Source organism: Gorilla gorilla, chromosome 6 (genome assembly GCF_029281585.2).
Source record: "Gorilla gorilla gorilla isolate KB3781 chromosome 6, NHGRI_mGorGor1-v2.1_pri, whole genome shotgun sequence".
Lineage (NCBI taxonomy): Eukaryota > Metazoa > Chordata > Mammalia > Primates > Hominidae > Gorilla > Gorilla gorilla.
In genome coordinates, this window is record NC_073230.2 from 55,941,572 (window position 1) to 55,950,244 (window position 8,673).

An 8,673-nucleotide genomic window follows, 5' to 3' on the forward strand; every position below is an offset into this window, starting at 1 on the left:
CACATCAGTGTGGCCACTTTCTGGTATTATTGTTTCCTGTCCTTGAGATGGGCTTATTTCCTGGTGGGCTCTGAGGGACACTCCCACGCTCAGGGGCTCTGCTTAGCGGTTTGCTGTGTGACTTGGAGTGGCGCAGGGAGGTGTGTGGGGACCTTGGTGTGGGTGCATGTGTGTGGTCTGTGCACTCTTTAATGTGCCTTCCCTGTGATTCTGAGATTCAACCCAAAATGAGGGTCATTCAGCATCTACTGAGCCCACATGTCCTTCTAAGTGCTAAGAGCAAGAGAGATCCTTGTCCCAATCAAAAACTTCCTTCCCTTCCACCTTCTCAAGCTCTAGGGTCTGTAATACAGATTTGCTTAGGGTGGAGAGTGAATCTCCTTCCATTTCTCCCTCAGCACTTCTTGGTCCCTTTGTTGAAGCTGTACAGGAGAAATTGGAACCCTCAAGGAGACTTCAGGGTCCTAGGATGTGGCTGTGCAGTCATCTGTGCACCCAGGGCAGTATGCTAAAGGCTCTGCTCCTTGCTTCTCACTCCAGCACGAGCTGCAGGGGCTCGACTTGCTACTATTGTGCGCTCATCTGTCTCCAAATTACCAAGTGCCCCCAGACTTCAACTGGATGTCACCATGCCCCTGTGGATGCAGGACCCGGTGTGGGATAGCCTTTCTATTCTCTGACCAACCAGATGATGTTTATCACCAGGCTCTGGGGCAGGCTGAGGATGCAGGTGCAGACCATTGCCCCAGGCAGTAGGGGACTTGCAGGTTAATTTCTTTCACACCTCAACCCAGGCAAGTGTGGCCAGGTGGGCCCGCCACTTCCTAGGAGGACATCTTTGATAAAGCAGAGAAAAAAAAACCACACAGAAATAGAATTTAAGGCTAAAGAGGAGGCTGCTATTAGTAAGAAAAGGGCTAGTTTGTTTTTGAGGTGTTTTGTCTCTGCACTGCCTGGAAGTCTGTCTCGCTGGGGGAGCTGTCACAGAGCCTGTGGCCTGAGCACCCTCCTCCGGGACAAGGCAGAAGGTAAAATGACTTCTGAACATGAGATTCTTTCTACAGGTGTCAATAGCCAAGCTGCAGCTATTGGCACTGCACTGCCCTCTGCTGGCTATGTGAGGTAGGGCACATCAGCCACCCCAGGTGGATCTCTGTTGATCTAATGGGGCGACATCCCTGACCTTACAGGTGAACTCTATAGCCCCTGACACGCAGGAAATGCCGGTTGAACAACACATCTTGTTCTGATTGAGTAAACATGAACTTGTTGGATTAGTTTATGTCGGCCTAAAAGGAAGAAGCTGAGTCAAAATTGGTAAAAGTAGAGAATTAACTGGGTCCAAGCTTGAAGACTGCAACCCAAGAATATAGATTCAAGTTCCCCTGAATGAACACTCTGATTAGCAGCACTTACAAGTGGATTTTTAAAGGTAAAAGGGACAGGGAATGGGCTGATACACAGCTGTCTGCCAGGAATTCTCACTGGTTTACAGAAATGATATTGATCAATGGCTACACATTGTTAAGCCATAGAGTGTGGGTTATAGTGTTTAGTGTGGCATTATTAAGTTAGTTTATAGCTACTTGTGGCAATAGCAAGCAGTTCCAAGAGATGAATACATAGTTAAAAAGGGGGAGTGATTGATGTCTTTTTCTTGAGACAAGGTCTTGCTCTGTCACCCAGGCTGGAGTGCAGTGGTGCAATCACAGCTCACTGCAGCCTCGACCTCCTGGGCTCAAGAAATCCTCCCACCTCATCCTTCTGAGTGGCTGGGAATACAGGTGCGTGCCACCACGCCTGGCTAATTTTTGTATTTTTTTTGCAGAGATGGGGTCTTGTGTGTTGCCCGGGCTGGTCTTGACCTCCTAGGTTCAAGCGCCCCTCCCACCTAGGCTTCCCAAAGCACTGTGATTAGAGACGTGAGCCACTGTGTTTGGCTTATTGTCCCATTTTAATGTCTCTCTGGGTGTAATAATTTGAAAGGTCTCAAATTCCTCAGATGAAAGTTATTTTCTTTCCTCATTCAGCTACCAAGATGTCTCTGGAGCTGACGTTATAAATGTCCTCACGTGCGTGTTAGTTGAATTCCTCGGGAGACGACCAGAAACTTGGTCCCCTTCCTCATCCCGCACTGGCCACTCTTTGACTTTCAGGCCCTTGTGCCAAGCTGGTATCATTGGCTTGGTCCCCTTGTGGGGGCTTCCCACAACCTGGGCACTGGCCCCTTCCTCAACCCCTCCTCCATTCCCAGCGCTGGTGATAAAGACTCCTCTGAGCAGGAATATAATGACACCAACATGGTTCACTTTCGGTGCTTTCAGCAAGGCAGAGAGAATTAGGAATGTAATTGGGATTGTTCTGATGGAACTAATTACCCCGGATTTCAAAAATTGTTGTCAGCGAGTTCACTCCATGTTTTCCTCTAGTGCAGTCCTTAAGTGATATGCTCAGAATGCCTCCCACTAATGTGAAAAAAAAATGTTAATAATTATCCAGCCCTTTGTAAATTGGAAAATCAGCACGTCACTAGTGAGTTAGTCAAGAGTTTACCTCGGGAAGCCTGCCACGCTCTCGCATAAAAGGTTGGGCTTTGGTGTCAATTGTGGAGGTGGCCACGCTCCTCCTGCTGCCTCCTCGCGGTCCAGTCTCATCACAGCGATGACAATGCCACCTTGACCAGAAACAATGAGATGATGGTTTGTCTTTATAAATGACAATAGGGACAGTGGAATATGTTACAGCATGAGCTGTGCGTCTCCTATACCTTTATCCTTAAGCCTAGCACTAAGCCACGTTTTAAAGCCAGGTGTCCATCATATATTGTATTATCCGGTAATTCCACTCCTGCTCCTGGGCTTGCATGGAGAGAACTCATGTGGCCCAGGAAACGTGGACAGGAATGTTCATAATTGCAAAGGCCTCAGTAACAAAAGCCAGAAGTCTCCAAATATCCGTGTGCCAGAGAACAAATGCATAGAGTTTGGTGTGCTCAGATGTTGAAAAACAGTGAAAATAAATGCAGACAGCTTCACCATCAGTACAGAACCATCTCAGGTAACATTCTAAGTGAAAAAAGCAAATTGTAGAATAGTACCTACAACATGATTCCATTTATATAAAGTTTGAAAATGGACAAAACTAAACAATATGTTGTTTAGGATTACGTGCATTGCATGGTAAGACTAGGGGAAAAAACTCCACCAGGGATTGAGAAACCCCAATTGAGATCAGGAGTTTCCTCTGTTGGGAGGCAGGGTGCATTTGGGAGGAGGGGGGACCCCTAAGGACATCAAAGATGTTCTGTTTCCTAGGTTAGGAATGACTTTCACATCAGGCTTCTGGGTTCCATTGCAGCTTACTCATATTTCAGTACTCCTTGGTATGTATGTAATAGTAGAATATCATCTCATTAATCACCACCCAGGCGTTAGGCTCAACTTATAAAATAAGGAAGCAGTGCTGGTATAAGAAAATAGTACTGCTCTGCTGGTGCTTAGTAGTTTTTCAGTTACCACGTACATGAAGGAGAGTGATTTCTGACCGATTTTCATGGAGTAGGATCAGCTCTGCAGATGTGAGCTTTTAATAATAGCTAATATGTATTGAGCCATCGTTGTCAGGCCCCTTGCGTGGAACTTCCATCAGCGATCCTGCCTGGCCCTCTCTGTTATCCCCAAATGCCAGATGAGGACACAGCCTGGGCTCAGGTGTGTGTGAGGGTTGGGACTCTGCGGCCACAGTGTGTTATTCACATATGTGCACACATACACACCTGTGCGTTTCCACGCACATTCATGCACACATTGTCTACATGCACAGCCATGCAGAAGTTTACTTACTAGGAAAAGAGTAGCACTCAGTTCTCTGGACTTCACAAGGAGAGGAGAACACAGGTATGAATGTCAGTCCTTGGCATCCCAGCGTAGTCTGTGCTGCGGTGGGGTGGGGTGGGGGCTGGTAAGAGTTCTCCTTTAGGGTCTCTTTCAGTGAATGTTTTGTAGGAAGAAAATTTTAAAAAGGGTAAAATCATGACTGCCATACAGAAATGAAATGAACATGTGTGTTATGGAAATAAAGCCAACCCGCCAGTGGTAGGCCTTTCCATGTCCAGTCTAGGAGAGAGAAAGCCCCAGTTATGTGTGCTGAGACTCCACGCGTGTGGGAGGGGACTATGTGGAGGGACTCTTACATTACACAGTGAAGTGGAGGAAAAATGAGAACTTCCCCCAGATCTCCTTGAAGGGTGACTGGATGATCTTGTGACAGTCCCTGCGTGCCTCCCGAAGGCGCCTGAGTTATTTGGGTGCATGTGTTCCCAGTTCTAGGGGGCAGAAGGCCCTAGACCTTGCTTTATAAAATCAAAATCTCTCACCCGGCTGATTCTGGAGGCACTCTAAGGAGGGAGGAGGGAAGCAACTACCTCCCACAAGAAAGGTTCATCATTTTATCCTTACACATGGAAAAGACTTTTTTTTTTTTTTTGAGACAGTCTTATTCTGTCATCCAGGCTAGAGTGCAGTGGTGCTATCTCAGCTCAGTGCAAATTCTGCCTCCCAGGTTCAAGCTATTCTCCTGCCTCAACCTCCTGAGAGCTGGGACTACAGTCAGGTACCACCACGCCAAGCTAATTTTTGTAATTTTAGTAGAGATGAGGTTTGGCCACGTGGGCCAGGCTGGTCTGGAACTCCTGACCTCAAGTGATCCACCCGTGTGATCTGCCCACCTCGGCCTCCCAAAGTTCTGGGATTATAGGCATGAGCTGCTGAATTGCACTCACCATGAGGGAAGCTGGCAGGTGCTGTGACCGGTTCTCAGAGGCAGTCCCAGTGGCAGGAGTTCACTCGGAGTGAGGAGCATGAAGTACAGATGGAAGCAGACCCAGCCCCTCAGCAGGGCCCACAGGGGCAGTCAAGCCTCTCCAGGCAGGACAGAAGTTCTCTACAATTCCCAGGGTTGCAAATAGCTCCTGTGGAAGGGACGCCAGAAGCCCCGCAGAGGCACCTTGCAGAGTCTGGACAAGGCAGGGTTCCCTGCAGGGCCCCACGGCTTCCCTCCAGCATGCCGCGGCCAGAAGCAGAAGGACGTGGTGGTGGACTGCCTTGCTGGCAGGTTCCCAGGCCTGTCTGGGCAGGTTCCTCCCTTCACTGAATAGCAGTTTCCTTTCCTACGAAATTCCACGTACCGCATAGGGCTCTTGTGATGATGGGATGAGGTCACAGGTAGAGAAACACGGGTGCGAGGGGCTCATGAACAGATTTAAACTCTTCCCCAGATAGCTGAGCTCAGTGCCATTTGCCCTGGGGCCTCTTTCTGGCTCACATTTTCCTCCTATGGCAGTAGTTCCCTGAGGCCAATCCAGTCTCACCTCAACCTTAAACACCCCTCCTTGTGCCCGGCCAGTTGTCACTTGTTGTCTGAGGGCTGCGCCTCTGCATCCCTGCCCTCCTTCTCACTGAGGACACAGCGGATCCCCTCTTTCTAGTCCCATGCAAGGATCACTCCTCGGGGCTAGCTCTGGTCTTTGGTTCACGTGCCCCACACCCTGTCCACGCCAGGCTGGCCTCTGGAAGGTGAGCTTCTCACTGGGGACAGGATACAGGGTAGTGTGGCCCAGGAAGGACACCTAGTCAGGGGGCTGAGGAGAGGGAGGTGGAGGTTCGGAGAGAGGCAGGACACGCAGGATGGAAACTGTGTTTGTCCATTTGCACTGCTATACAGAAATACATGAGACTGGGTCACTTATAAAGGAAAGAGGCTTAATTGGCTCATGGTTCTGCAGACGGTGCAGGAAGTATGGCCCTGGCATCTGCTTCTGGTGAGGCTTACAATTATAGCGGAAGGCAAGGGGAGCAGGTGTGTCACATGGGGAGAGAAGGAGCAAGAGAGACGGGAGCAAGTACCAGATTCTTTTAAACCACCAGATCTCACGTGAACTCACTCATCACCAAGGGGAGGGCACCAAGCTATTCATGAGGGGTTCACTCAACACCTCCCACCAGGTCCACCTTTAACACTGGGAATAACATTCAACATGAGATTTGGAGGGGACAATCATCCAAACTATACCGGGAACAGTACTTGGGGATGGTTCGTACGTGTGTGTGGTTTTTTTGGTGTGTGTGTGCGTCTGTGTGTGTTTGTGTGTGTGTCTGTGTGTGTGATCAAGGTGTGGGCAGAACTGGTTCCTTTTGAGGCCTCTCTCCTGGGCTTGCAAATGGCTGCCTTCTTGCTGTGTTCTCTGTTGTCTTCCCTCTGTACGTGTGTGTGTCCTAATCTCCTTTCTTATAAGGACACCAGGCATTTTGGATCAGGCCCAACACAATGACTCTGTTTATTCATTCATTCATTTATTTTAAAAAATAGAGATGGGGTCTCAGTATGTTGCCCAGGCTGGTCTTGAACTCCTGGCCTCAAGTGATCCTCCTGCCCCAGCCTCTCAAAGTGGTGGAATTACAGGCATGAGCCACCAAGCCCAGCCCCAATGACTCCATTTAAATGTAATCACTTCTTTAAATACTCCATGTAGAACACAGTTGCATTCTGAGGTCCTAGGTGTTAGCACTTCAATACATGACTTTTGGGGAAAAACAATTCGGCTTATAACCAGAAGAAGCTGGCACGAGGGCCTTGTGAAAACAGAGGCACATAAATATTAATAGTGTTGATCTACTGTCTTGGATGTAATACAGATACATCCAGCCCTGGTCCCAAAACAAATGACCTTCAGTCAGAGGTAATTTTTTAAGTGTGCATTTCCATAGGAGCAACCAATATGTAAGAGCAGGTTGCTCAAAATTAATCTGGTTTTAAAAAATTCTACCCACTTTGCTTTTCAACTAGAACATCATGATCCTTCCATATCACCTTTCCACTAACTGTGTTGCTGCCACTTACCAGGCCACCTGTGGGGACTGGTCCAGTGGACACACGGCTGAGATTGCCTGTGTGGACTGGTCACCGATGGATGCAGGGCTGTGATTCATTCCCCCTGTGTGGGCTGGTCACTGGTGGACACAGGGCTGTGATTCTCAGTGTGGACTGGTCACCAGTGGATGTAGGGCTGTGATTCCCCCTGTGTGGGCTGGTCACTGGTGGACACAGAGCTGCGATTCCCCATGTGTGGGTTGATCACTGTTGGACACGGTGCTGTGATTCTCCTTGTGTGGACTGATCACCAGTGGACGTGGGACTGCGATTCTCCCTGTGTGGACTAGTCAATGGTGGATGTGGGCCTGTGATTCCCCCTGTGTGGGCTGGTCACCAGTGGATGTAGGGCTGTGATTCCCCCTGTGTGGGCTGGTCACTGGTGGACACGGGGCTGCAATTCCCCGTGTGTGGGCTGATCACTGTTGGACGCGGTGCTGTGATTCTCCCTGTGAGGACTGGTCACCGGTGGACGTGGGACTTCAATTCCCCCTGTGTGGGCTGGTCACTGGTGGACACGGAGCTGTGATTCTCCCTGTGTGAGCTGGTCACTGGTGGATGTGGGGCTGTGATTCCCCATGTGTGGGCTGGTCACCAGTGGACAAGGGGCTGTGATTTCCCCTGTGTGGGCTGGTCACTGGTGGACATGGGGCTGTGATTCTTCCTGTGTAGGCTGGTCACTGGTGGACGTGGGGTTGCGATTCCCACTGCGTGGGCTCGTCACTAGTGGATGTGGGGCTGTGATTCCAGTGCTGGGTAAGCAGATGCTTAGAGAGCTTCAGACCCTGGCACGGGTGATGAAGAATGACAATATGGCAGAAGACGAGAGAGGGTTCTTTTGGGAGTGGCTACTTTAGAATGATTGTTGGGCGTTATGATACCCACTTGGTTGTCGGGGGAACAGGAACAGGAAGTCTGTGGCTCCAGCAGAGGAACTTGCCAGATACATGCCAGAGGAATGAACGTGGCATGTGAGAAGATTCCAGTGAAGGGGACTAGTGGTGTGGCATACAAGGTGGCTCTGAGCTGCGGAGAGCAGATTACACAGATTCCTGTAGATCACACGTGTCCCTGTAGACCACACAGGGTCCTGTAGACAGAACAGGTCCCTGTAGACCACACAGGTTCCTATAGACAGAACAGGTCCCTGTAGACCACACAGGTCCCCATAAACCATACAGGTCCCTTTAGACAGGATAGGTCACTCTAGAGCACACAAGTCTCTGTAGACCACATTTTCTTTTTTTTTTTTTTAAGTTCACTGAAAAATGCATGCTACAAATATAACCACATTTTATAGCAGGAGGAAATAAGTGAAACCAAGTAAAACCAATTATAATAAAATTGAGAAAATACAGGCAGCCAAAATAATGGAAAATAGCATTTTTCATGGTGCTGTCACATTTTTCATTGCAAATCTAAGAACTAAATCAATGTCCAAGCAATCACTTTTATGAGATTTCCATTAAGTTATATTTATTCATCTTATTCTTCAAATCGAAACTTTATTACAGTTTAGATTAGAAAGCAAACTTGCTAATATTTTTATGTGTATTAAAGCAAATTTGACAACAATGTTTCGTATTCTGTAACTTGGCTTTGGTCGTTATTTTGAAAATGACTTTCCATGTTTTTCTTACAGGGCCCAAAAGGTAATCCTGGCCCAGTGGTATGGATGTCTCCATGTTTTCTGTCATTTAGGATATAGGTCTTTGTTCAAGTTTGAAAGAAAAGAATCAGGAAAGA